Genomic DNA, 13,285 nt, shown 5'->3' on the forward strand with positions numbered 1-13,285 from the left:
AATAGTATATAGAAAAGATGCTCCCACATGCAATTCAAAATAGAAGCTTAAGTCTTTTTGCTTTCCTAAATCCTGTAGGCACTTTGGAAGATATTGCTTACATAAATATCACAGCTAATAGTGTGTTTTGTTGACGAAACTATTAACTTCACTGAAAATATGCTTAGCATCTTCCCTTGTGTTCTGTTACAATGATTTTGGATAAAGTGAATTTCTAAGCTTAACCACATGTGATATTTCTTTTAATTGGCGATCAGATTGAATAAAATCCACAATTTGTTTCACTCAATATTGCATGCATTTCCGGATCATTATTTTCTTCAGCAGCAAGGCTCACAGTAATGTAGTTTCCCTACTCCTTTTGCCTTCCTAACATGTCCTGAATTGCTCAGGTCTCATAGTAATTGTTGCTTGTACTTAAAGGGAAGTTTTAATTAAAAGTAACTTGATTAAGCATCTAACCAAAATTCAGAAGTCAATAAATGCTATCCTAGTTGCCCCGTCTCTGCCCTGGAAGAAATTGAAGGAGTTCATTTAAGTGTATATATTTTGGTTTGAAAGGAGCTTACTTGGATATAGTTTTAATTGGGGTTGGGGGAGAGCTTGCAGTTTGCGCTGTGGTGATGTGTTACTGCTTTGTGGCAGCGGAGTTACGGAAACTGCTTGCGGGCATGCTTTCAGCCAGCAGAAACTGGAGAGAAGTAAAAGCCTCCAAGGATTTCACATTAAACAGAACAACTACTTTAAAATCATGTCTACATATGGATTTGCACTTGTATAATTTAAATCATTTTATTAAAATAGATGCGTGCAAAATCTGTAACTTGCTATTAAGATGTGTGGCTCTGAGGAATAAATGCACATGAATTGTTGAGTCTTTCGCTGTCGTGTTCTTCTCTTTTTGGCAGAATTCTGTCCACAGTGAAAGCGTCAGTGAGTACGCAGCAATACGGGCTGTTAATCTGAACCATTTGGGTGTGGGTGGAGGAAGAAGTTGAATGGGCGCAATCCACGTTAGACTGCAGTGAAACTGTTACTGTGTTCCCATATTTACTAAGTAAAGTAGATTTGTTTTCTGAAGAATTCCGGTAAAATTCAATTCAATTTATCTTTAGTTTCCCCAAAACACAGACTTTACAGATACCTGTGTTTTACTGGCTATTGCTTCAGGTATAGTTAGAATTGTCAATTTTTACTTTTTTTGTCTGTTTATACGTTTTTGACTGTAGCTACACTGCTAAAGCTGTGGTTTTACTTTTTCTTTCTCCCCTGATGAAAAAAATCTGAAGCTGCTGCGTATGGTTCAGCTTGACTAAATATATTTAGACTTCCAACCCCTTATTAGTTTTTCCATTTTGATATTTACCCTTTTTACGTGTCAGCGAATGTGTCATATGCATTAATGTCACAGATTTTTAAGGAAGTTGATGAAATGTTGTGTCTGCATAATCCACGTAGGTAGCTTACCAAGAATACAAGTATTCACGTCATGTTAGTAACAAATAGACCATCTGCCTCCCAGAATTCCTCCAGCTAGTAGATAGTTTAATAGATGACTTTGTCTTCATAATAGATGGAAGAAGCAGTGCAGGATGACCATGCCAATATTTTTATTTTCTGCAGTGTAGATAATGTGACCGTGATCTGTATGTGCATACCCAGTGAAGAGCGTCTCCGCTGCTGAATTTCTGAATCCTGTTTTGTGTCCTCGTGTCTGTCTGTAGCTTCCTTAACACCACATTAAGAACAGACTCAGACTCGGAATCATAATATCTTTGCAGGAAGAGAGACAAGAAAATGCACTAAAATTTACTATTGATATGTAATGATTCTGCTTTTTATTTTTTTTTTTTTCCTAAAGATTTAATTGATACTGCAGCTTTGGAATAGAGCACTTTCCTCTTTACTGCCTAGCAACAGCCACCCCCCTCTGGCCTTCAGTTTGAAACATCGCTGTACTACAATAGCCCATTTGTACTTGCAGTAAGCAATTCAGGTGATTGCACATTAAAGTATGTTGAATACTAGGGGGCATTTTTCAGCCTTGATTCCAATTCCTGAACATCTGCATATTGCTGTTGTTTTTGTCTTTTATTTGTGCTTTATTCACTTAAAAATGGGCTTTGAAATTTTAGTTAGGTGGTGAGAGAGGCTGAAAATGAATTAGACCTTTTAAGTATTACTCCATGAAGCCACCACCCACTGTTCTCGGGATGCTTTGTGTGGTTTGTTTTATTTTCGGATAAAGAAGGGCCAGAAGTCCGAGAGAAGTCTAGAACAGGCAAGAAAATATGGGTAAATAGATTGCTTTGGGGGGAGCAAGCTCCACTTTTGGACTTGCAAGGTGAAAGGAGGGAATGTTGTATACCCAAAAGTGTAAAAGAAGGTGGAGGAGAGTGGGTAAGGTCCCCTTCCTGTGACTTTTTTAGAAGACTCTGTGCTGTGACACCTACGTTTTGCCCTCTGTCGTAACGTGCACCTTGAGGATGCACTTTACTGGAGATGTATGGACTTTATAGAGCAACTGGTTTGGATTTTGTGGCACAGAGCCTGCTGAGAGGAGGTGAAGCGGGTAGATCAACCTTAGAAGTGACAGAAAGGACTTTTTTGTTTGGACCTGAAGTGGACTGTGCAGATGGTTGCAACAGAGAGAGGCTGACTGCAAATTTGCTGGACTAAGAGCAAACTTCTCACTGCAAACAGAGTGATGACTTTGGAAGCCAAATCTCAAAGCAGCTCCAGACTTGAGATTGGCAGAGGCTTAGAACTGAGCAAGCAAATACTTTGAATTCTGCCTGCTTTAAGAAGTTTATAATCCTAGTTATAACCTTTGTAAAATTTATTTTTTGAGTCAGAGCCCACTTTATGTTTTGGGAGGACTCGCTTCAATGCAAAGACCCAGCTCTGGCCAGGCCAGGTTACTGTCTTGCACACACTGGGGCGCGATGAAGTCTGGCATGAGGCAGGCTGCACAGCAAGTCTGGAAGTCTTGCACTTAAGCTTAGTTTTTTATGTGGGAGCTCTGGGTTTTTTTCGGGGGGGGGGGGGGGTAGGGGGAATCCATTCTTAAGAGTGGATTCTCAGCACTTTGAAAATCTGACCTGTTTTATACAGTACGTAAAGATGTGTTCAGGACCATTCCTTCTTGCAGCAAATGAGTGATGAAATGAGGAGGCTTCTGAGGTCAACAGAGCTAAAGGACTTGGTGAACTTACTTCAGAGTTATGGAGGTGAAATCGGAATAAAGGACAGCAGAGGAGTAATAATTGACTTTGGAGGCAAGCGATAATTGGATACTGATCATTCATTTCCAGTGCAAGTGGCATATTCACAGTGTCCATTTGTTGGAACTCGGTTTCAGGAGGGGTGGGGACGTACTGGAAGAGGGTCAGAAGAGATCGGGGAGGGCAATCAGCTTTCAGGAGCAGAAGCTCTGAGGAAACAGATGAAAAGACTGGCATTTGGCTTAAGACAAGATCAGATGAGGGAAGGCCATAAGAGCAATCCTTAAGCATGTAAAAAAACTGTTGCAAAGAGAAAAAGATCGGTCTGTTCTCAACATCAGTGATGGAAAGGAGAAAATAAAGTGTGCTCAAATGCAACAGTACATAGGGTGATTATTTAGGACAGACGAGGAGTTTCTATATTTGGAACAGGGCAGGAAAACATCTGTCTGGAGTGGCAGTCGGGTGAGCTGAGCCTGCCTTGAACCAAATGATCTCCTGTGGTCTCTTCCCAAGCCTCTCTTTATACGGTTGTGTGCTTGCTCCTTTCAAGAGAGCTTTTTGTATATCCACAAGCAATTTGATTTGCGGCACAGCATAAATAACTTCAGGACGTTGTTTTTGTTATCAGTGTTGATTTCCTCAGTTGTGTATTAGAACTGAAGGGTCAGTTCAAAGATGTCAGTATTTTCAGATAAAAACAAATTCAGCTGAAATGCAGTTCAGCCAGTGAGATGGAGGTTATCTGAACTACGCCATGTGATATGACGTTCATGATAACATTTTCCTTGCATAAGTACGTAGAAATGGTGTTGTATCCTTTCTCCCATTTTTCTTTTAATCCGGAGTTTTCATTTTAACTAATACACCTGACTGCACTTTCAAATATTTTCGCAAAACATCTGAGCTGACGTATCAGCTAGAAATATCTCCAGTTCCATTGGGATTGCACTGGTAAGTAAACATATACTGGTAAGGAAAGGAGACTAGTAGCAGAAAGGCTGCGTGGCATCATCTTGTGGCTATCTTAGGCTTTCCTGTATAGAGGGTTAACTTCTTGAGATTCGTGAGGTAAAATGAAGGTTTTACCTTCTTTTTAATTTTAAAAATCAAACATTTATTTGGGGATTTATCTAATTCCAAATAATCCTAAATTTTCAAATAATAGGTAGCTTTTCTAAGCATTGTGAAGTTTTTCTAGGATTTTGGGTTAGCGTGCCCTCTAAATTCCTCATTGTCCTTTGGGAACTGGGATATTATTCAAAAGTTAAATCGTACAGTTCAAATAAAGATGTTCAGTGCCATCAGAATAACACCTGGCATTCAATCTAATTGCTTTTTGGTTTGTAGTGTAACCTAATGATTGGCAATCGAAAGGAATAAAATACTGCCAGTTGGGCAGTATTGAGGTTGGGTTGGTTTTTTTTTTAATCAGCGGATTTTTCTATATAAAAAGCAAGGTTTCAAGGTGGTTTTTTTTGATCAGTAGATTTTCTGTATAGAAAGGTGTTAGTGAAACATCCACTGCTATCTATTCACATACATACAGAAATGGTCTCTTGCTGTAAGTAAATGTAATTGTCTCTGACAGTAAAAGGTACCACTTGGACTTGATTATGCAGCTGGTCACATTTTATTGAGACACTGACATATTCCCTGTGGTCTGGGAAGAAAAGAAGATTATATCATTGTGAAGTTTTGCTGGGTCAGTGCTCTGTCTGAATGCAGGGTTATATGCAAACACTTTAAAGGTGGGGGATTGTCTTTTTACTGTCCTCCTTCAGCTGCAGCATGCGTTGCCCTCGGCATTGTAGCCTGTTGGAAAATGCAGGGCACAGTTGTTTGGAGCTTGGGACCTGGTTCTTTTCTTGCATTAGGAGAAAATAGTAGTAAATCCCTTTGTAAACGATTAGACCTATAAACTTTGAAGAAAATTGTACTCCCTCTGCTGTATTTAAAACAGAGGCTAAGGTATCCTTGTATATCCAAAATAAAAGTTCAGGTTAAGTGACACAAAGCACTATTGTATCTTCAGGCATATTACAAGGTTATTGAAAATACTTTCGATGGAATTGTGCAAAGATCTAGATTGTGATGTTACACACACACGCGCACAATTCTGTATACCATAGAGGAAAACCTGCCTCTTGTGACTGAAAGTTGGCAACTGTGGAAGTTAACAAGAAAAATAGTTGTGGTGATCTTACTGATTTTGAAAGAAAATGGCATCATTTTGAGAGATCCTCTTGCAAACAAGAGATTGTTTAATGGAAAAAAAACCCCGAAATTACCCCATGGTTCTTCTGTAGATATCTCCGTTCTGTATACATTTTGAAAGAACTTTTTTTACAGACACTTTGTCTGCTGAAAACAGTTTAATAAAAACAAGAAATGTATGAAGGAGTAGATCAGTCCTGTTTGTTGTAAGTATTTAAAGACTTGAGCGCTCAGTGTTAAGAAGCAGCAAGATTTGCTTGCTTTCCTAAAAGAAGAGACTTTCACCTAAACCCTCTTGTAACCAAAAGAATGATGAATCATGGCAATGTCGTCTTTTGCGCTGAAGTATACAATGTAAAAGGTATCTCCTCTTTCTTCTCCATCTGGAATTAACAGTCTTTGGGATTTTGAAAAATAGCCCAGTTGAGAGTCTGGAGCTGTCGTTCTCCATATTAAGGTTTCTGTGGTTCATTAACTATTCTGAAAATGGATAGTGATTACCATTGGGTTTTTTATGTGTTTCCAGAATGACGGTGGAGAAATGCTAAATTACATTCTCACCTGTCTCTACACTGGATAATTAAGCAAGGTGTATGTCACAGAAAAGCGAGTGCTTTAAAAAAAAAGGATTAAGGATGATTTTAAATAAAGTGTAAGGTGCTTTGATAACTGAAACCCACGAGTGTGAATCAGGCAATCTGGTTTCTGTTCCTAGCTCTGTTATTACCTACCTGTCTGCCCTTGAGTTATTTGCTTATACTAAACATTTTCAAAAACTTCCACAGTTTTGTGGTTTTCATTTCTTGGGCATCTGGTTTAATATCAAAGTCAACTGCCTTTCAGATTTTGCCTGCGTGATTGTAAGTGATCAGAAAGCAGTAATTTAACAAGTTATTGCATGACAGCAGAACTTGAGCTGATTACACGTGCTTATAGTCTATTGCAAATTAAACATGTTTAAACAACCTTCGCTTTGACCAATGCGTTTTACTGTACTTTTGTGCTCTGTTGATAAGCCAATTAATTCATAAAGTACTGTGGTAATGTTGATCTTTTGCCATCCGTTTTCCATACTGCAAATAAAAATTGTTTTAAGAAGGTCTTTATTTTTGAAAGTCTGATGTATTCAAAACAGTTTCTATCAAATTTACAACCCAGATAACATATTTTGCATCTGTTCGAAGTCTTTTTGGCTGACTTGCAAAGGATCTGAATTAACTAAACCCTTCAGTTCTTTGCCCAGCAATTTCTGGACTCAAATGCTAGTGTACATATGCAACATTTTTTGGACCTTAGATGAGGGATTTTTATGACTGGCACTTGCAGATGCTGCTGATTCATGAAGTACTGAGAGTATTCATTATGTTGCTTTAGAAGACCATACACAGAAGAGTGAAATAAGAACCTTCCTTGTGCTGGGATGCAATTTATACCGACAGTTCCGTCTGAAATTGTGACTTATATCAGGAATTACTGAAAATCAGAGTAAAAGAATTTAGAACAGATATAGACTCACATAATTTCTACATGGTGAACATGTACTGAACTTCTTTTTTTGAACGTAATGTATTTGTAGATGGCTTGCTTGTTGACAGATATTTACCTTTCAAAACTTGGATGCCTTGGATTCATTGAGGTGATTTCTACAAATGTTAGTTGATGATTTATTGGAGGATCTGGACACATACTCTGTGTTGTGACAGAGTTTAACTCATTAGATTAACTTGTAAGTGGTATGACTGCTTCAGTTGCTGCACTTACATCATTCAATAAGTTTTCAACAATTTTCCTTCTCCATCAGTAATAAGATGTAATCAGTAGTTTTCCATTAATAGACCATTAAAACGTGATGAGCTCTTGAACTTTGGCTGAACTGTAGAGCATACTGTTACATTAATACTATTTTAAAGTACTATTATGTTGTTTCTGATTCTAGAATAGGCAAGGCATTGGGTTTCACCATGGGTGTTTGTTTCCACAACAAAAGATTGCATAACTGGAAGAATTGTTGTTTATTAAACAAATAGATCTTAAAGAGCCCTTTTGAGTTTAGAATGGCATGTTATTGCTGAAAAGTAAGGTGAATACTCTCTAAGAAGTCGCAGCTATTCAGAGCTATAGATTTCTTTCAAAACTCTTCTAAGCTTAAAAATACTCTTCTAGAGTAGTTGAGGGATTTTGTGTGTGCTTGCCCTGTTTTTACCCTCTTCTAGGCAATCATTTCATAGACCCTTGGTGGAACTCATATCAGCATTCTGATGTTCTGAAGCACTTGGAAGATTTGGATGCTGGCTAGATGCCAGCATAACTGACATCCAAATCTCTTGGAAAGCTTTAGAAAGCTCACCTATGGCCAATTTATGACTTTGCAATGTTTAGTGTAGAGGAACAATGAGTTGCTTGTTTTCCAATAAACTGTGGAATCACAGAGTGAGAGAATCAGTCATTTTTCAATGCCTTCCACCATCTGCCTTGAATGCAAGTTTGGCTTCTATCCTGATGTTGGCATGTGAGATTTGAACTATCCCCATTAGTTTTATTTAAAAAATATAAAAGGCATTTGACTGTCTGATGCGGTGGGTAGTAGGAATATGCTTGGTAGCCCTGTAGTGGGGAAAAAAAAAAAGAAAAAAAAGTACAAAATAGTTAAGCTTGGAAGCCAGCATGGGCTGAGATCTGAGGGTGTTCTTCAATCCCATGACAAAGAACTTCTCAGGAAAATGAGAGGTTTGGCCTGAAGCTGTTGTGCATGTAATTATACTATGAGAGGAGAGGGTACATATGGTCAGGTACCCCTGTGAAAGTCTAATACCCGGGTGGGCCTAAACATAGTCCAAAAATGCTATGAAGATTTGTTTAAAAGTACTTTTGTGCCTGCTCATGGTATAATTTTCTAAATAGATTACTCGAGGCTCTTTTTATCGAAAATACCCAAAAGCCGTAGAGCACATAATGTTTAAAAAAAAAAAAAAGTTCAAAAGCATTTTTCTGTTAGAGAACTGCGCAACCACATCTAGAGCCAGTGTTCTGTTACCTGATGTTACGTATTTTTTATGGTTTCATGAATTACATTTTTTTCTGTGTCTGTGAAAAGTAAAAGCTGTCATAAATCATACTCCTATATGCTTTATGTTAATAGCACAATATCTATATTGTAGGCGCTATGTAGCATTCGTAGAGATACGCAGGTGCAGATCTGTAAATGCTACCTTTGATAGCAAAAGCGATATGTTGTTACCCAAGAATGAACGGGGCTTTAGCTTTCCCATCATTAGGACAGACCATGCATTCATCACTGTGTTCTGATGAGCCACGTATAAATTTTTCAATCAGGCAGAACTGGATGACAGTGTTGGGTTGGCGAAAAGCCCTGCCTCCCATGAGAGGTCTATCTCAATGGAGGGGCTGCTGCGGGTGCTGAGACTGGCTGGCCAAACCCAGGCAAACAGAAGCAGCAGCATCATGTCACATAGTGGCTGACCCATATCTAGTGTCCAAATGTTATATTTAACCAGAGCTTTCCCTTGCTTTCATGCTGTAGGCCAGTATTATTTTGTTTCTTTATGATTTAGGAAGCGTATCTGAATAGACTTACCTGTTAGTTTTGGTCATTACTATGGTCGTCCAGTGACAAGAATGAACACAGTACCAGGCTTCTTGTGAGCCATGACTGCCACAAAATTAATTAGTATCAGGGCTAAAAGTAAGCCCAGAACATCCGGAATGTGTTAGAGAGTGATGGCAGATGTGACAAAGGACGTGTCACGGATCTGTTCTCTGGAGCAGTTGCTGGAGGCCTTGCAACGTAACCTGAAGAGCCTCAAGTGCCTCTGGATCCTGTCCTGCACTAAACTGCCTGTAGTCAACTGTTTGCAGCATGAGGATGTTTCTCTTACATATCCCAACCTCCTGATAAATATTTATCCTCTCTGGGACTTGGGGGATTTTTATTTATTTTGGAATCAGCAGATTTGTGACAGTGAATTCAGACCATGGGAAATCCAATCGGGCAGGTTGGAGACCAGCCAGTTGAGCACCCTAACTAACAGGAACATGTAATGAAAATTTAAGCAGATGTGGCTTGGGCAGGTGGTATTTCCTGAACATATTTAGTTTCCTGTGTGTACAAACTATATGTGATGGATACAAATAAATACTCTGTCTGCAACTGCGAAAAATACTTGCGCATATGCTGAGCAGTTGGTCTGTGCAAGTGCTGCGCGCTCACCCAGCACTGCTGAAACTGCCACATCTCAGCTCCTAATGGACTGAAATGAGTTCTGAAATCCTGAACATATGTAAACATTTTTAAAACTCAGCCCGGACAAAGTTTGTGGGCAGGAAAAAAGGCATATGCATGGAAGTCTATAAATATAATAACCCCATATAACACGTTTCTTGCATTCTTTTTTGATTTATCTGCTACCAGCTACTGTTGGAAACAGTGTATTAGGCAAGATAACACTTTGATCTGATGTAACTTTACAGAAAATGTTGTCTGGTGAATTCATTGTGACTCCCAAAATTTGAAAACAACTACTCAGCTGAAAAATCAGCCCATAAAAATTCCAAAATTGTATTTGTTCTTAGTTCTTACCTATAGTTCCAGTAATTGCTTTATCAACAATTTCAGTGAACTGGAAGAAAACAAAGAGTAAAAATTTACAGTCAAAATTGGGGAATAAGGAAATGAGGTAAACTTGTAACTGCAGAACTGGAATTCAGATTTTTGTTTGTTAAAGGCCATGAAGCGTAGGCAATTTCCCTCTCATTGCAGTACAGACATTTAAAGAAAAAAGGCCCCCAACGCCCACACTTGAAGTTCTTTGTATTTGAGGGAAAATTTTGTCCCTGTAGATTTTTAAGATCAAATCTGTAGAATCCTACTGCAGATTTAAATTTGTTTGGAGGGGGGTTGTAGCAATTTAATAGGATTGTCTGACAAGGAATTGTGTCATACAGTTGAATTATTCCATCTTTTGATTGTTAGTCACCTATTGTAGTTTTTCAGTGTCTTTTGAGTGGTGTTCTGCAGTGTCCCAGTGTATCACCAGCAATGAGCAGCTGGCTTATTTGCAATACCTTGTTCTCTTCTTTAGCAAGCTGTGTCAAAAAAAGTGCTGTTATAGCAGATGACTTTCCATTAAGCTGCTGCAGCTCCATGTTCCCTACGGTTACCAATTTGAAAATGAAATTTTTGTATTTTGTGCGTGTTTGTTCATTTATCTTTTATAATCGTCTGTTAAAGAGTGGTCTTTTGAAGCTACAGAAGCTGTAGAAAGCCTGGCTTTATTACAGATGTATCTTTGTCTTATTTCAAATTATTTTCCTAGCTTTAGAACTTTGAATCGTCAACAGTCATGGTCTGCTGCTCTTCGCTGGCCAGGGCATTCAGCTGATCAGGCAGTAAAATACGACTTAGACTTCTTGTTTACACAGGTGTCTTCATAAACATTTTCTTGATCTTGTCATTGTATCAAAGTGGGAAAACTTTACCTTATTCAAGTGAAGTAGGGTATGCTTTCTGAGTTTGAAGTGCAATTTCATCTGTTTTTCAGTTCAGGAGCCAAGCATATTTGAGATGGAGCAGAATGCTCATCAAACAAGTTTGTCCTGTTAGATGTATGTTAGTTCAATATCTGATCTATATTAGAAAGTAAAGGCAAGTAACTTGTGGAAATCTCTTTGAGAGCATCTGATAAAGGCACAGGATTATTCAGACTGTTATTGTTGTATTTATTAACATTGATTCTAACTTGAGACCAAATCTTAAGTCTGTGGTGGCTCCACTTCAATAAATAATGCAGATTTAAAGCAACTGAGATGTACCCGTTAACTTTGTCGTTATTCCCATTGACTGAACCTGAACAAGTAGCTGAATAAAGTATCTTTTTAAAGTAAGGGAATAAAAAATTTGGCTGACATTATTAAAGGCAGTATTATAAATCAAAATTGGCAATCGCATTGCTATTGATTCCTACTGAGTATGCAGCTGGCTGCAAAAGTGAGAAACACAGTCTTCCCGAGGGCCTGTTTCTTTCCACTGCTTAAATCTTACTACTATGAACCACAGTGCCCTGGAAGTTTTAGGCAGCAAGTTAATTGACAATTTGTAGATAAGGATTATGAAGTGCACATGAAGCATCGGGATTTTTCTAGGACGAACTGCCAAACTTTACCCTTTTCTGAATTTGGTCGGGTTTAGGAAATACTATTTTTACATGTTATACTTGTTATCCAACTGGTATGTAATAAAAATGAGTTAAATTACCTCTGATTTTAAATCCATGCAGTCAGCAGAATTATATCAAAGACAAGTGCAAGTCTGTGATTGTAAGAAATCTGAAAGAAAAAAAAAATCTTGCTGATGATGTTCGTAAGATTTATCACAGTAGTCTAATATGTGCTGATTTATTGTAAAATAACGTGTGCTCATAATTTGCAATTTGATTTTAACATGCTGTAAAGACATTATGGAGTAAATAGCGAGTGTGCTCATTTCTTTAACTTAATCAGATATGTTGTCACAAAAGTTTCAAAGACATGCTTATTTAATTATGAAGTGGAAAGTAACTTTGCTTCTATTACTAAGGGATCGATTTGCTTATTGTATCTTCTTCTTGTAATGCTCAATTCCTTTTATTGAAACTGAATACTTCTTGTTGTAATGTGCCATAACCTTACTGGCCCGAGATAAGTTTTTTCAATTATTTATTCTATTAATGTTTCTATCACCTGAGGGAAATGCAGATATTCTGTTAATGATTGTGTTAATCAAACAACTTTCTGTATTTCTGCAGTGCCCAAGTTTATGTCATTACATTAGCGGGCACAGGAGATGAAATTGGAAACTTGTAATATACTACAGATTGGATTAACTCATCTCTTTTGTGTAGACTGCTTGAAGACTTATTTTAGATAATTTAAAAAGATTAAATCTGCAAGACAGTTATTCCTCCTGACAGGATCTCTGAAATCTTCAACGTAAGTCCAGTGTTCTTGTAAAGATTTTGAACTTTGTACGCGAATAACCTTGCTGTTGCAATGCAGGCTGGGATACAACGTATTTCTTTAAACAGAGAATTTTCGTATAGTTTTTAAATCCTTTGGTGTTGGAATAATTATTTCATCCATATAGTATGATGATGGGCATTAGACATTTGAAGGTAGTGTACCGGCTTTTGAGCCATTTCTAGGCTATAATAGGTGTTATAACTTCACTTTTTGCCTTTTTAAGGTTTTGATGTTATCTAGGCAGTAAATGTTCTTTTTTTAAACGTCTGTTGAACCACAAGATAGCTTTGTTGGGATGGAAAAGGGAGCCTTTGTACTTGCTTTCTGTCATCAGGTTTCCTTGGCAGAGTTCTCTCTGGGGTTAGTGCAGACCCCGATGGCAGCAGTGCTGGTACCTTCAGCTGGGAGCGTCCCACCTGCAGCGTCGCAGCTGCGTTCTGGATAGCATGAGGGTGCCTGTAAAGCACTTGGTGGGATTCTCGAATACCTATCGTTTAAAATAATGGTTTTAAAAAGGCTATGCATTATTCAGCCATTGCTTTTGATGTGTGCAAGACAGCCAGGGTGTTTTTTAAGGTTCTGTTAAGGACCCTAAAGCATCTAAATATAATTGGCCTTTTTGTGAAGAGAACGTTGTGAACAAGAGTTTCAGGCAGTGTCAGTATCTCCGTGCTTGGAAATCAATACCTCTGTGATCCTTCGTCTTGTTTCTCAGTCCTGAGAGCTTCACAGATGAAAAAGAAAAAAAAAAAAAAAAAAAAACAAAAACAAAACAAAACAAAACCGAAACCCAAAAAATCCAAACCCAAAAGAAAATCCTCACAAAATTC

General features: G+C 38.0%; 1 protein-coding gene across 1 annotated transcript in view; it reads left to right on the plus strand.

Annotated features, from left to right (window-relative positions):
* NAALADL2 (N-acetylated alpha-linked acidic dipeptidase like 2) overlaps nucleotides 1-13,285 on the plus strand; it is a 644,640-nt gene that overhangs the window by 243,700 nt on the left and 387,655 nt on the right. The gene's annotated exons all lie outside the window — the stretch shown is intronic.

The sequence above is a fragment of the Buteo buteo genome, chromosome 7 (assembly GCF_964188355.1).
Source record: "Buteo buteo chromosome 7, bButBut1.hap1.1, whole genome shotgun sequence".
NCBI classification, from domain to species: domain Eukaryota; kingdom Metazoa; phylum Chordata; class Aves; order Accipitriformes; family Accipitridae; genus Buteo; species Buteo buteo.